We start from the raw sequence: 16,734 nt of genomic DNA, 5'->3' as shown, positions 1-16,734 counted from the left end.
GCAAACCAGTAAATGCCTTTGTAATTTGCATCTGACTCAAAGCAATATTTTACATACATTGAGAATGTATCTTTAATCCTACTAATATTCTTTTCATGCTGAATTTGAACTGTGGGTTGTTTGTCTTCCTTCTAGGTCTCAGCCAACTCAACTCTGAACCACACAACTAGTTCTGAAGAGTATGGAGCCTACGTAGATTCATAAGGTAAATGATTAATTTCAAACTATGACACAATGGATTCAATTACAGTATGAAATCCAGCATTGTGTAAATGTGTTGTTTCTCATTCATCTGTTGAAGATTGGGTTGTGCTTTAGGTTGGCTCTCTACAGAGTCAGGCTCTCTACTGTGTGTCACTTAAAGCTAGCTACCTACCTTGATTTTTTATAAAAGTTTTTTTATGATCTTAGGGTGCACCTGCCCTGGGGTATGCCAGGACATTACAAATCACATAGTCAATTGGAAAGCGACAAGAGCCGTTATTTTCATACAGGAAGCCCAAAAGTATTGGGATGCATTCCTGTATTGAAGTAGCAATATCCTTTTAAGATCCTTTTAATATCACCTCTACCACAGGCGAAGTCAGACGATGAAGTACGTGGTAAAGGAATTTATAGAGGATGGCCTCGTATTTTTGTTTCTCTAGATCAGTCATCATTTGCTCTCCTGCTTGTTAAATGATTGTTCATTTCTAGAAGGTATCAAATCTAGATGATACCATTTCTTTGGTATCTTTGGTATCACCTACGGTGAAGTGGTGAGAAGCCTGGGCTTCAGAGCCAACCCAAATTCAAATTGTGGTTCTGCCATTTACTGGCTATGATACAGTGGGCTTCTATTTTCTTAGTGACAAAGTGGGGGAAACCATAATACTCGCTTCCAAGAGCTGTGGCATAGTATAAACAAATGAGTAGACACAAAACATTTGAAATATTGCCTAGCACCTAGTAAACACTAAATTTACTGATTAATGAAGGGGCTTTCATTCTACCTCCTCATTTCATTTCAGCTTAATTTTCCTGTCCAGAAACTTGGTGGTTGTGGGAATTACTAAGGGGAGCAAACTCCCAATTCCCTCTTAGCAGCCTTTCTCCTAAAGGAGATATATTATACCTTTCATGTAAATGCCAGGAAGGGAAATAATTGGCATCCCATTGCCCTTTGAATGGGTCTCTGGCTAGCCTTAGGTGGTGTGACGTGTAAAGTGACCTGAAGGCAGGGTGCCTGTCAGCTCGCCAGCTCGGTGGAGTGGGAGAATCAATTAGAAGACTCATAGCCATTTCAGAAACACGCAAACATCAACTGGCATAGAGTTTCAGGAAGCAGAATAAAAAGGGATCTACAAAACAAAAAGCCTTTCAAAGGGATGGAGGCACCGTTCTTTCAAATCACAAACGGATGATTATGATCACCATTAGAGCTTAATGAGCCTATATATGGCTAATGACTTCATCTCTCCAGTAGATTTGCCAGTAGTCTTTGTTTCCACTAGTATCCATCCTTCTCTTCTAATAAACGTAACCATCCTGCTAGCTGGTCAGAACAAGTCATTGGATTTCTTCCTCCTCCACGAGCAAAAGCATGTTTCAAAAATCTACCATCCCCCAGTTTCAGGACTGAAAGGAACAGAACACAGAAAAGAAAATAAATAACATCATCGTATGGTTTATGGAACCCTGGAGCACCTAGCTTCAGTTCTGGGTCAGTAACTGCTCTCTGACCTAGTTTTCTCAGCTTCAAAATGTAATTGATCACTATCCTATTTCTGAAGATAACTTAGAAAATGCAAATATGTGCAATTGGTCTTTTAACACACATAGGGAAGATGGTTTATTTAACATAATTTATATATTTCTTACAAATGCCATCATGATTATGGCTATATTTTTATTTTAATAACCATATGTAGAAAATGGTAATTATAAGTTTTAAATAAGTTATCTGCTGAGCCATTTAAACTATTAATTTGAAAAAGAAGGAAGACCTAAACTGAAGTTAGAATCTTTTTTTAATTAACCATACTATTATAATAGTTCACAGTGATACTTAGTGTTAAAATCATTTAAGTGGGCAATATTTGGCAAAGTAGAAATAACAAGGTATCTTTTAAAGAATAGATATTAATAATAGGCAGTCTATTGGAAGAGAAAATTTCTTGTAAAAATAATAGAGACCATTCCACATCATGATTTTTACTCATATGTTGGTATGAATAGTTTTTTCACTTTCTTATTTTCAAAATATATCCAGTAAATATAGTAGATCTCAATCTAGTCTTGAATAATGACCACACACATATTATTGTCTTAACATAGTTTTGAAAAAGATCACATCACTATAATATTGAAAGTAAAGCAAGTAACAGTTATGGTGGAAGCAATAATATTAAGACAATGCTTTAGTGTAATACTTCAGAAATTTTGAATTGTTTTATCTTAAATTATTCCAGCATAATTTTGGGGGGTCTTTATGCTACAAATAAACGCTGATTGCTATGGTAATGTAAGAGACATGAGTGGATAATGTCTATTCCCTGTAACCAACATTTCAGATAAGTGTCGTGAAAAATACATGGCTGGGATAGCATTTTTGAGTTCTAGTCCCAAACCTTCTGCTGAATTTCCCGAGTGATCTTGAACAATTAACAATTATCTAACAAAATTTTTTTATATAAAATTTGAAAAAATAAATAAAGGAGTTTCAAAAGTGAAGGCTGATTTTTTTCCCCAAGGATTTTATTTATTTATTTGACACAGAGAGAGAGAGACAGCAAGAGAGGGAACGCAAGCAGAGAGAGTGGGAGAGGGAGAACAGGCTTCTGGGTGAGCAGGGAGCCCGATGTGGGGCTCAATCCCAGGACCTTGTAATCATAACCTGAGCTGAAGACAGCCGCTTAATGACTGAGCCACCCAGGCGTCCCTGAAGTTGATTTTTAAGAAAAACTTTCAAGGAACAAAAATATTTAGTGAATTCTAACAGGCACCAAATCCACATTCTGTTCTCAGGCTTTCCTTCAACCTCTGCCCTTTCCTCTTGTGCCCGGATCCCATCATTTCAAGAATGAAAGGGTTAGTTTAAAATGAACCCTGTTCACATTCATTAGAAACCTTAAACTCCCTCCCAATCCCAATACTGTTACGCTGAAAAAATAAATAAAATGAGAAAAAAAAAAAAAAAAAAAGAAACCTTAAACTCACAAAAAACACAAGCTAAATATATATTTGTAGTCTCACTGACTAGATGTTTAGAAACTGCTTTTTTAAAGTAATTTAACTTTAAAAGTACTTTAAAGTTTTAAAAAATTACTTTAAATTTAAAATAATTTTATTGAGGGTCTCTCACATCTCCTCAACTGTTCCACAAGGGAGTACAAAAAGAGTATAAAGTGTGATCGTTGCTTTCTCGAGTTTATTTATAAAAGTAAAATCAACATATACAAAATAAATATATCATCACAAAAAATAGATGTATGTGTTCATACCAGTATTATAAATTATCAATTCTGTAGGAGTTATGATGGAAGAGGTGGGATCCAAGATGGGGTTTTAATAACGAATCGAGCTTGGAGATGTAGTTCTTCTCAGGGCCAAATAACCAGTGGTCCTATATTTACATTATCCAGGGTCTATATAATGAGCTACTTGACCCCTAAAAACAAGGCAAAGGAGTAGTCAGACGAAGGGGCTGATTAATTCACCATGAAAGTGAGGTAAAACCCAGCAAACAGGTCTTTCTTTCACTCATCCATGCGCAGTGAAATTGAGAGTACACATCCTACCAAAATCCCAAGCTTACCTGGACTATGAGACATTGCAACTGTGAAGACCCATCTTGGGTAGAAAGAATTCCCTCCCCTTAGGAAGAACTACAGTTATTGTAGCTAAGTTCAAGTCTTTAAGACCCAAATATTGGGCTTGGGTGTAAAGCTTACTGAGTAACCCCATCTATTCAAAATAAAAACTCGGGGTCTCAGAGGCTCATCAAGCATAAATATTCTCTCCCTTAGGACTCATTCTCCTCAGCTGTCCCTGCTGGCCCATCAGCTGCTCTCTTTGGGTTTCTGACCAACCCCAAAAGGAACTGATTGAGAAAGAGAAAGCTAATACCATTATTGACATTCATAGAGAAAGACTGGAGAATACGGAAGATGAGTCCCTGAATTAGTTCTATGAATTAACCATTTGCCATCTGAGGAAAAAATGAGAACATTTATATTAATAATCCAAAACTTGGCTCACACAAAAGAATTTAAAATTAGATACTGTTCTTGAAGCTCTAAGTTGCATTGTGTTGTGAAAGTAAACTGTGAGTATGTTGATGGCAGTGATATTTATAGCTACTGTGGATAGAGTGTTTACTGCATATGTGGCATTCTGTCATATGCTTTAATTTATGTATATCTCATTTAATCCTCACAAAATTTATATACAGGAAGGAGGTATTGTCCCTGTTTTAAAGATAAAGAAATGAGGCTCAAAAGTTTATTTTGATCAGATTTAATAAGGAGCAAGTAGCAGAGCCAGGACTCGAACCCGTGTCTGTTTGAGGTCAAAGGGCATTTCCATTATGTGCACTACCTCTCAGACAGTGCTACCTCACTGTCTAATGATGCTTTTCTTATATACTCAGGTATACCAGGAAGATGACTAAGTTGACAGTTTTATTGCATGTACGTACATTAACATCAACCAATACTTATTATTTAGTCCCATGAAGTCAATGAATGTTTCACAAGCAGATAGGCTACAGATTCAGAAAAATCAATGAGTATTTGACTAAGCAAGTGAATTATGAAGAGTAAAAGCATCATATGTGCTTTTTCTTGGAAGTAAAGGGAAAGCTACGATGTTAATAAACCAGACCCAATGCTAATAACTTTGAGTCCCCCTACCCCAGTAGAAATCAATCTAACTCTAAGGTTGATTTTGCTCATTCCATAGGCTTATTTCCCAATGGAGTTCCTTAATTTTGACTTTCAAAATACAGAGTCCTGTCATGGCTCTTTACTTTCAGATTCAAGGCCAGTTTACTACCTAATATCTTCTCATTTATTATTCACTTTCATATAAAGCTCACTTTGTCTTGTTTTCACGTTCCTCATGTCCTTACCCACTCTCTAACCAACTGTTCTCACTGTCTGGAAGATCTTCCATTGATCTTACCTTTTCTTCTCATGTCTCTTAAGTCTTCACTGTACTCAGCTTCCAGGATCGGTAGTTCTGATTTTGCTTAAAGCTTTCCCAACTAATTAGATATAAAACACTGTAATCCTTCTATGGAAATCATCTTTCCTCTATAGCCAAAGGCATTACCAGTGGTAAAATGCATTCAGTTTGAATATAACAGTAATTTCAACCACTAGATTGTGCTTTCCATTGATCTATTTTTTTCTGGTAGAGTAGAAGTGCTCTTGTTGAAGATTTATAAATTTCAAAACATACAAGGAAGAAAATAAAAGTCATCGTTTGTGCCAACACCTCAAGAAGAACATGGTTAACATTTTGTTATATTTCTTTCCAGTTTTTTTTTAACACATTTGTTTATACTTTATTTTTATGATTTTATTTATTTATTTGACAGAGATCACAAGTAGGCAGAGAGGCAGGCAGGGAGAGAGGAGGAAGCAGGCTCCCTGCTGAGCAGAGAGCCCGATGCGGGGCTCGATCCCAGGACCCTGAGACCATGACCTGAGCCAAAGGCAGAAGCTTTAACCCACTGAGCCACCCAGGTGCCCCTCATTTGGTTATATTTTAACTTCAGTTCTCCCTGCCTTAATATATTTTTATCCTGCTTTGTTTCTCCTAAAATTAGAGCCTCTAAGATTTGGATTCATAAAAGCCAAGTGACCAGTCAGAGTGAAGCATTGATTCATAGAGGTCAAGAAGTAGTCCTAATTCCGAGCTTGTTTACAAAGATCAGATCTTACGTGAAACTCCTGGATAATTCTCTTTGCTTCCATTATGTGTTAACCTTCTGTTAATTAAAACTACTCTTGTTTTATTGCACAGAAACTAGAAAAATATATTAATATTAGATTATATAAGACAGGGTATTATAGGGGTGCCGGGGTGGCTCAGAGGGTTAAGCCTCTGCCTTCAGCTTAGGTCATGATCTCAGGGTCCTGGGATCGAGCCCTGCATCATGCTCCCAGCGCCCCCCGCCTGCCTCTCTGCCTACTTGTGATCTCTGTCTGTCAAATAAATAAATAAAATCTTAAAAAAAAAAAAAAAAAGACATGGTATTATAAAATAATGCATTGGTCTTCTTGATTTCTAAATTAAATTAAAGATCTAAAAAACTATTTTGTGTTCATCTAACGTTGTAAATGCTCTCTGTGGGTTTTATCTCCTGCCTGTAGGACCATCTTAACTACATGGAAAATGAAATTTTCTTGTTAAGATATCTAGCCTTTTTATCACCTCAGCTCATTTTATCAAGAGTGATTCATCGGGTTTTTATCTGGTGAACAGACATTGTCTGAAAACCTAGCTTTTTCCATGCAACTTACCTGACCAAGTTTTCGGGTTCAAGTTTTTATCCTTTAGACAGTTAGGAAGGACTTTGCCCTTACGTAATTGCTAAGCATCTCATTTCTTCCACCTATTAAAAATAATATTTGATTATTCTCCCCAGGTGTAGACACTTATCCAATTTGGGTTTTTTTGGTAACCAGATTTGTAAGGACACTAACCAACATTTTCCCAAAAAGCATTAAAATGTGACCTCATTGGAGAAACAGCTTTTCAGTCTTACTGAATACCTTCCTCACAATTCCTCTGATATTATAAGGTGTATGCTTAGCAACTAGCATGAATTATACCATCATCAGCTGTTTGTAAACAAATAGCTTTGAAACAATGCCTTTCAACCCATCCCCAAGCTAACAGGACAAAGGTTATGAAGGCTTAAAGTTTCCATGGCTTGCAAAATCTTTTTGTTCCAAAAACTACTTCCTTAAATGTTACCTATAAGCCTCTTGTCCTTGAGAATAGCATTTCTCATCCTTCCCCCACCCCTCACACCACCTAAAAGAGACAAGAGGGACTATTCAACTTAAATCCTGAGTCTAAAAGTATTGAGAAACAGCTAAGTATATTGATGGCTTTGTAGTGTAGATTCTACAGACAATAAAGTATCTTCCCCAAGATGGCCCCATTGTCCCCATGGATGAGGCTGAGAACTGAACAGGTCTGGGTGCTGAGGTTCCCAGGCAATGGGGGTTCAAGGGCACTATCATGAGTTGTCAGAATAATCAAGACACCACAATATTTTAATCTGCACACGTTCGACATCAGAGCAGATACTGCCCGCAAGAGGTCTGTGTTTTATTAAAATCTAAACTAATTCCCCTTGTTTTATGCTACTGAATGGTTCATTTGCAGTGGGACCCTCAGAGGGTAAAAGGGAGGGAAACAAATTAAGTCAAAACTGCAAAAACTTGTTAAGACTACACAAGATGTATCTAGCTCTCTTATTGTTACATGATGTGTTGGGAGAAAAAAAAAATGAATCTGTGGGAAACCCACCCTGACTGATCAAGGCAACCTTTGAAACCTGCAAAAACACTGAGAAAACCATACGTAGTACACAATGGCACAAACAAATCGTTGTTTCACTTTCTGGAAATGGTGTTGGCACTAGGATGAGACGTGGATGAAAAAATTCCAAGAAAAGCAAAGACATCTCTCGGTAAATCAGTAAGTTTATTGGTTAATGAAGAGCCAGGCTTTGCTCTTTAAGACTCGATGCTCAGTGGCTATGAGCAGGTCTTTCCATAAGGGTTGCCACTGGTGAGCACTAATGAGGGCCTCGAATATGTGCCTGGAGAAAGAGGGAAATAGAAACATTTATGACTTTTGCACCACCCAACATACACAAAAACACACCCTCACCTAATCCCTGTCTATAAAAGTTTATTTATGTAGTTGTAAATTGGAAAGTCTCAAGCATAAAACTCTATATCTATTAAATATACAGTGGTTTAGTGTACTGGAGACAGGGCAGCCTTGCTTATTTGTGCTTTTTCTGTCAGCGATGACATGAGATCATAGGGAATCCATATCTCTAAAGCCGTAGAATAGCTCCCAGTCATTTGTGGCTTCATTAGCAACGTCGTGATGTCCCTTAAGGACAAAACACATAAATGTTCTCCTGTCACTTACAATTCTGTCAAGGAGAAAACCAAAATGAACTTGCAAAGTCATGCACCAGCTCAATTTTGGAAGGAAAAAAAAATCTTCTTTGAAGGAAACGAAATCAATCCCCAGTTCAAATTAAATTTGGACTGTTCTGTGAAGCTCCAATACATAGCTCCAATAACAATCAGTACTTACGGACTTAAAATGCAGGCAAATAATGTTTCATTTAAAAGAAATTGAATGAGGATTACTGACAGAGAAAGTTTTAATGCTATTTTATCATTAGTTAAAGTTAAATCATGCCATTATTGGCTCAGTCGTGAACATCTCAATCCCCACTCCTTTTTTTTTTTCCCGAAATGTTACTAGAAGTCCTTTGCCTGGTTGGGCTTGTGTTTTCATCTTATTAAAACCTTGTCATGCAAATGTATCATAAGTGTAGCCTGAAGACTTCTGTCTCATGCAAAATTTAGCTTAAATTCTACTGGCATGAGATAATTTGTTATGCACAAACCTTCTGTTTGGTTTGCTGACATTCTTCTTAGTCTGCTCTCGTGGTGATTCATTATCTTGTGATATAGATTTCCAAGTATCATCTTTGTATTGATTTTTATATCTTTAATAACCACTCCACAGAAGATGGCTCCAGCGGTGTCATTGATCGCATCAAAAATTCAAGGCTTACAGCAATACTAGAGGGCTAATTGGTAGCAGAACATTTCAGACTTAATCTTAATGCAGTCTTAATCTTCTGCATTAAACCTACCTGAAGGTTTCCTTTTGGAGTCAACGAGGGGAAGTTTAGTGCTTCGTTGAAAAACACCTGGTGAGAGCCTGCCAGAACAGAGCAATAATAAATGGACGACAGACTTGGGAATGTCACTTCACGAACACTCCGAAATTAAGAGCACTCCCTTCATCTGGGGCCCTCATCATCAGAATGCTTTTTGCTTTCCCTTTCTCTCCATAGAGCCAGGTTTGCTCATATGTTTCTGTAGCAGAAAAGTTGCTATGATTCTGAAGCACATGTGCCCTGGGATTTGAGAATTTCCCGGTTTACCAATAGAAGGGCTTCCTCTGCAGAAACCTACAGTGAATGTCCTGTTTGTATAAATGACTTTAAACAAGAAATTTAAGACTGCTGGTATGGGTCTGTTAGTCTAGAGTCCCCGTATATGAACAGGTATATATCATCCTCTTAACTTCCTTCTCGAACCCTGTGCGTAGAGCATGCCGATCTGTTTGAGGTAACGAGAAACTGAAACAGAAGATGTAGGAGCATTCTGCAAAGCTTAAGGGTAGCTTGATTATAAAGCTGGAACTGGGTTTACTGTATTCTTGCCAAAAATTTTTTGGGAACCTCCTCCGTATCACTATATCAAAGCACAGCTGAGTATAACCTCATAGCTGCCCTAGAGAACCTTAGCTTCAGAATCCTATAGGCGGAAGACGGAAGCAGACTGAGACGTATGCGATAAATGACTAGAAGGCAGACTATATAAAGATGGGGCTTTGCATTTGGCCACACCTAAATTCTATTCCACCTCCAACACTGTGTTGTGTGACACTCGCTGTCTCCCTGAAAAAGGGGTGAGAGTGAAAAGTTCCTTCTCGTGAGAATGAAAAGTGACTGTGCCTCCTATGTGGGTTAGGAGGGACATCATTCCAGGCACCTCAAAGGCATGTTACTTATTAGAATATGATAAAAGAAGAACCCATGTGTTGTTGTTTGACCCTTTGTGTGGGAATTGAAGAAGTCCTTTAAGAGCAGGTGGAAAAGAGATCAATTCAAAAAATTGTATATATTCTTCTTTTTTGACGAAGTTTAGAAGAAAGAACTAAACGTATGTGTATACATAATTTCAGCACTGTGGTTGTAGCATCCAACACTGAAGGGGATTTAGAATTTTTAAGACTTTTGAAATTTGAGTCAAGGCTTTAGAAAGGCTGGGAAGGAAAAGGGATGAATCAAGAATAGAGGCCATCGGGGCGCCTGGGTGGCTCAGTGGGTTAAAGCCTCTGTCTTCGGCTAGGGTCATGATCCCAGGGTCCTGGGATGGAGCCCCACATCGGGCTCTCTGCTCAGCGGGGAGCCTGCTTCCCTTCCTCACTCTCTCTGCCTGCCTCTTTGACTACTTGTGATCTCTGTCTGTCAAATAAATAAATAAATATATTTTTAAAAAATTAAAAAAAAAAAAAAAAGAATGGAGGCCATCGTGAGATTTTCCAAAAGTCATGGTGAGTTTTTGGTGTGTAGCACTCAGGTACTTGAACCTTGAATTCAAATAACTTTTAAACCACCAGATATTACAGTCACAGATTTCAAAGTTTCTCATTTTCAGAATGAGCTGTAAAAATCTCATAAACAAAAGAGTAAATATATAAGGGTCTAAGCAATTGATTTCAGTGTCGACGTACTGGTAGAACTTATTGCTGAGATTATCTTCAAAGTATTGTTTACAATATAAGTGTGGATTTCAAGTAATTACCTAGGACATGGCACATAAAGAAATAGCAAATGCTTGTATGATACAAATTATTTTCCTTTTCCAATCATTATTCATGTTGTGTAGGTTATTTGCCTCGCAGAATTTAGTCATGTCCCTGGTCCATAAATATTCATTTGTTGATGAAGCTCAACTGACACTTGCATGGCACCCCCTTTTCCAAGTAAGGAACAACTTTTAACCTAGGACAGTACAACATTTTTAAGCGGCTTCTTTATGGATGTTTTTATTTCCTCGTTGTGTATCTGCCTTTCAAGTTGCCTTCCCACAAAATAGTTCCTAATTTTATAGTTTCCCAAGAATTTATCCCACTTGCTGCCTCCTTCGTTTGCCTTTTATTTTCTTCCTTTTTGCTCCCTTCTTCTCCTTTCCTTCTTTGCTATCATTATTTTTTCTGTTACCACTGCTTTTCTCCACTTCACTTCCCTGCCTCCACTCCCTTCCTCCCTTCCTCTTGCCCTTAGTTCATTATTACTTGAACTGAAATCCAATGCACAGTACTGTAAGTTTGACTCACACTTTATTTATCCTTTCATTATTTTATTTTTTTAAAGATTTATTTAGGGGCTGTATGGGTGGCTCAGTCGGTTAAGTGTCTGCTTTTGGCTTAGGTCATAATCCCAGGGTCCCGGGATGGAACCCCACCTCGGGCTCCACACTCAGTGGAGTGTCTGCCTTTCCCTCTCCTTCTCCCTCTGCTCCCTCCCCTACTCATGCTCACTCTCTCTCTCTCTCATGCTTTCTCTCTCTCAAATAAATATTAAAAAAAAAAAAAAAGATTTGTTTAGAGAGAGAATATGTGCATGAGCATGCAAGACCTGGGGGAGAGGAAGAGGGAATCTCAAGCAGATCCCTGCTGAGTGTGGAGCAGGACATGAGGCTGAGATCATGACCTGAGCTGAAATCACGTGTCAGACGCTTATCCAGCGGAGCCACCCAGGTACCCCATCCTTTGGATATTTTAAATAACAATCCAAGGAGCCCTCCCAGTATGGTGCTAAGTTCATTTTCCATCTGTCACAAGAAAGGATTGATACAGAAAAGGAACAAGAATTCTACCAAACTCATAAGTTGCAAAATGCAGTAAGGATAATTTCTTTTTTCCTTACCCTTTACCTTTTTTTTTCCCTTCAGTGTAACAAAAATTCAAGGTCTTCAAGTCTTCAATACAGAAAAAAAAATGCTTTTACTCAATAGTAAGTTAATATGGAATACAAAGAGTAATTTTCCATTCTCTATTCTTAAAAACATCAAAATATTACAGAAGGTAACATAGGCCTCTACTTTTAATACATTAGAAAAAAAAGACATTCAATATTAACCAGCTTTTTCTGAAAGTTTTTTTTTTTTTAAATAGTAGTATTTATTCCTTACCATTGTCAGGGAATTAAATTTTTGTTTATTAATACAATAATACTGTTAACAGTATTTGATTCTTGACCAATAATCGAAAGATTGGAATACAGTAAAATATCACTGACAGAAATGTATTTGTAATTCTTCCTTTTTATTACATTCCTTTGTTAATAATTATAAAAAATCCAAAAAAAAAAAAAAAAAAAAAAACCTTACAAAACAGACTTAACAGAGGTTTCCAGCCAAGTGAATTTTTAAAAAAATATTGGGCTTACATATAAGCCCAGAGGTGAAATAAAAAAGTTTTGACACTTTCAAAGTGTTTCCTTTTAAGGGCTTTCTTCTTCTGATCACAGCTCAGTACTGGTTACAGTCTCCAAATGGAGGCCCTGTATCATTCCACAATGGGAGCCACCTTTGCGATCATTATTGACCCTAGGCCTGAAAGCATATCACACATGCCTTTCAATTTGCCACCGTGGAACTGATGGAACTTCAAATTATAAATTGAATGCCCGATGGACAAAACAGGCTTCCTAACTTTTAGTCACATAACAATAACTGCCACCTTTTAAGCGACCATGATGCTTTTACTTGCATTATATTGAATTCTAACAACGACCCAGTATGAGAAATAGTATTGCCTTTATTTTACAGATGAGAAAACTATGAATCAGATATGCAAACCAATGTCTTCCAAAATCACACAATCACTAACCATCCTGCATAAACTTTCGGTTCTGTTTGGCAAACAGCCATGTCCTGCAAGATTGCAGTTGGCCAACAATTAGTGAATGGCGTGGTCTCATTGGTTTCATTTATTGCAGTAAGAGCATTTAACATGACATCTGGCCTCTTGACATATCTTTACGTGTACAATACAAGAGGCACAGTGTGGCACACAGTAGACCTCCAGAACCTACTCTCCCCCCCAAACTGCATCTTAGGCAGTGGGATTGCTGTCTTCAACATGTCTCCCCCTACACAGGGTGGATTTCCCTTAAAGGATTGAAGAATCACTCCTTTCACTTTATAAATGATTCACAAAATGGTCCAAGGTGGGGCTCGAAACATTTTCTCTCCTGGGTCCTGCGACTTGCCTCTGAACGCCATTCTAACCAGGCAAAAGACCCACCAGGACACAAGCTATTCGATACATTTCCATGGTTTTCGGTCTTCCTGCGAAACTGCTGGAGCTTTCACGGCTTAGGGACCATCTATCTTGCACGCCTCAGTCAGGTGTACGTTTTATGTTCAGTTCAAGAGGCAACAGCAGTACTTCCGCAGATGTATGACAGCATATGGTCAGGATTTAGATGAGTGAATACTTGCACCTGGAAATCAAATACGAGCACAGGCAGCCCCCTCCCGCTTGCCCAGGGCAGCGGCCACCTAACCGGGAGAGAACCATGGGATCAAACGCAATCCAGATGTCTATCCCATCCCCCCCTCTTCCCACACAGCCTTCCATTGTTTCCCTTGTCCTTTGGCAATATTTCTACATTTTTAAAGGAATCAAAGGGCCCAGAAAATCGGAAGAAATATGAGTGTAAAGCCGAACAGACACACCACCCATCGCGCAGTGAAGGCGTTTTTGAAAAATTAGTTGTTTCAGCTTTTTAAAAGGTTGGTTTTCATCATCTTTTCCAAAACCATCCGATTTTTGTAGCAGTCTTTGGTCAAAGATTTAGAAGAAGAGTATCCTTAGCTTAATCCTCAGATTGCTAAGGCAACTTTTGTGAACGTGCCATTTTGGATGTCACTGGAGTCAATAATGTCCCAGCCACCTGCCCGGATTCTGATGTTTGCATATTGCTAACTGCCCATTTATTGCATTTTACTTGGAAATCTAGTGTGTTGCTTGGGGTTGCTCTCTAGTGAAGGACCTTGTTTTATCTTTTCAAACACTTGTTGTTTTTCTCCTGAGTCTTGCCATGTACCCTCTTTGTACCTTAATATCTCTATTTATACTTCAGAGAGAGAAAAAAGTGAAATATTGTAAATGTGTTGAGAGCTTCTGATCACTCTGAAGCTAATTAACCATTCAAAATCTCTGATGTAAAGATAGATAGCTTTCTAAAACAGGCCAGAACAGGGTGGGGGGAGGGTGGACGTGCCCAAGAAAAGGAATAAATAAAACTAGCCAGTAAAGGTGAATTCTTCAGAGCATAGCCTTGCCCAAGAACAGAGGAAGAAGGAAAAGGGGAGGAGGAGGAAAGGGTGGGGGGAAAGAAAGAGGAAGAGGAAGAAGTAGAAGATAGAGAGGAGGAAGAGAGAGAAAGGAATGAAGAAAGGGAGGGAGGGAAGGAGGAAGGAAGAGGGAGAGGAGCAAGCAAGCAAGAAAACGTTGTCTTTATTAGTCCATGATTGCCCTTCACAGTATGTGGACAAAATGCCCACTTAGAAGCAAACTTCAAGTAATGAGAGGCGGCAGCTCCTGGTGATTAATTTTTTTCTCTGTGTGATCTACAAATGTGGCATTTGATTTAAAGTTATCAGGTAGAGTAGTCTGTCTAATTCTTACTCAATTATTCTGTTACTAGAAATAGGCCTTGTTCATATTCGCACCTTGCTCCTGGATTAACTGTTTAAATATTTGATTTTATGACTTTCTGGTTAGTCAAGATCTAAGAAAGCTATATTCTCAAAAAAACAGACACTTCTATTTATTCTGTAGAAAATCATTACGTGGTGGGAGGGCAAAGAAAATTAATGTAGAAAAACAAAAGAAATTGTATCAACTTTGTGTAAAAATATTAGTAACCATTGTCTCCAGGATGAGGATGTAGCAGGGGGAGAGTTGGTGTGGACAGACATAGAGTGATTTCTTACCTGCTCCTTCACTAGCTGCACTGTTGGTGTCTCTGAGGTTTGATTTTGTCCTCGGTAAAATGGTAAAATGGATATAAAATTTTTGTGTAGGTTCAATCAAGCAGGAGAATACAAAGTGCTTGGTACTTGGTTCACTCCTGTTAAATGTCATTTCTCTTTACTAATTTTTTTTCTTCAAAATATTTCTATATGTTAGAAATGATGGTTCCCCAAACTAAGAACTTTTATTACAAAGTTGTTCCAAAGACAGCCCTGGGAGCCCCAACCAGCAGCTATTGTGTGATTTCAAAACGAACAGAGGTTCTCCTCCAGCTTTGTTCCCCACCTCCCCGAGCCAGGGGGGTGTTGCGAAGAGCGGAGCCTTGTTTTTATTTGTCATGGATTCTCTTTTTGTGAGATAGTTACCTAAATTAGCCCGTAAAATATACAGGCAGCAAATGAACCAGAAATGCAATAATCCCCTGTCCAATCAGCCCCGAGCTACTTCATGAGGTGGCACGGAGACTGTAGCAGGAGATTGATGTGTGTGAAAACAGTTTAAGTTCTTTGCGGGAAAGTGTCCTTCGTGTCATTATTTATTACTAGCAGGAACGAAAATATCACTAATGCTCTCATTAAAGAACTTTGTATTGAAGCCCACTTTAAACCTGTTTCGCGGATTTGTCCTGATATTATGGAATTGGGGGAAAAAGTATTTTTTTTTCTTTTCTTCTTTCGCTCTCTCTCTCTCTCTTTTTAATATAAGCATACCTAAATAAACCCTATTAGTGCTCCCATATCCAAAGGAAAAGAATGGCACACAGGCATGCTCCTAAACACACACACACACACACACACACACACACACACACACACACAATCATATTGGTAGTAGTCCCCATCAGGAAATCTTAAACTGATTGGTATTTAAAGTGTTATCATCTCAGGTGGAGGCTCCCATCAAGTACACATTTATACAACAATTGCATTTTTTTCCTTTTTCTTCCTTTTCCGCAAACCTGTCAGCCAGCTTTCTTTTTTCTCTATTCAGTGCCTTCCTCTTCTCCCCCCCTCCCCTCATTACACAGCCCCAATTTGTATACACACTCTGTCCTGCCCCACCCCCCACCCCCACCCCCATCTCTAGTGGTGTGAAAATGGAAAAGCATCTGAGTAGCCTATCAGTTTGCTAAGGTTCATTTGAGCTAATCCAGACATCCCGCACAGCAGGGGGGAAACTGCTGTATCTAGTGAAACAAGAGCATGAATAATTAAAACTCTGTTATTAATGAACTTCCAGTCGTTATGTAAATGAAACTGATTTCAAGTCTAATTTGTCAGCCTGAATTCTTTTTCTGTTCTCCCTTTGTCCAGGACAAGAACTCATCATAATGGACTTGATAATAAAACACTAGTAGACAAGCTGTGTGCAGTGCCCATCTGAGTTAGAGCTTTTAGCCTGCTTAATTGATACAGTTACTCCAGAACAAGTCTATAAGGCATTTTGTATGGCTCTACATTTAAAAGCCGCTCTTTTTCCCTTTGACAGGGCTGCCTCTTATTCGCACATACCTCATTATCATTTACCTTTACACGAGGGGTGGCATATAATTACTGCCTAGTAAATAGTTTCTTTTGCAATATCCATGATGTTCAAAGACAGCAGAGTTCAAAAAGGTCCAGGGGAAGGGAAGTCTGTAGTCTTCGGAGAATAACAAATAGCCACCAGGGAGACAAAAATAAAAGGAAAGAAAAAGGAATACTTGACAAAGCTCGAGACCATTAAGTACCAGTGGCCCAGTGTTCCACCGTCAAGTGTCACTCATGCTATTGGTGGCATTGTCCAAATGATACCCCGATGTCTGCGGCTACATATTTCAGCGGCATTGTTTAGGTCCACCATATTGTTTGTGAAACTGTT

General features: G+C 38.5%; 1 protein-coding gene across 1 annotated transcript in view; it reads left to right on the top strand.

The window, feature by feature from the left end:
- The window catches only part of ADGRL2 (adhesion G protein-coupled receptor L2), a 630,223-nt gene that overhangs the window by 122,307 nt on the left and 491,182 nt on the right, over positions 1–16,734 (top strand). Inside the window, exon 4 of the mRNA XM_046010332.1 lies at positions 136–205. The gene's annotated coding sequence lies outside the window, so the exon portion shown is untranslated. The remainder of the gene's footprint in view (positions 1–135; positions 206–16,734) is intronic.

The sequence above is a fragment of the Meles meles genome, chromosome 1 (genome assembly GCF_922984935.1).
Source record: "Meles meles chromosome 1, mMelMel3.1 paternal haplotype, whole genome shotgun sequence".
Classification (NCBI taxonomy): Eukaryota; Metazoa; Chordata; class Mammalia; order Carnivora; family Mustelidae; genus Meles; species Meles meles.
The sequence above is the reverse complement of the archived record's forward strand: the minus strand, read 5'-3'. Positions and strand labels throughout refer to the sequence as shown.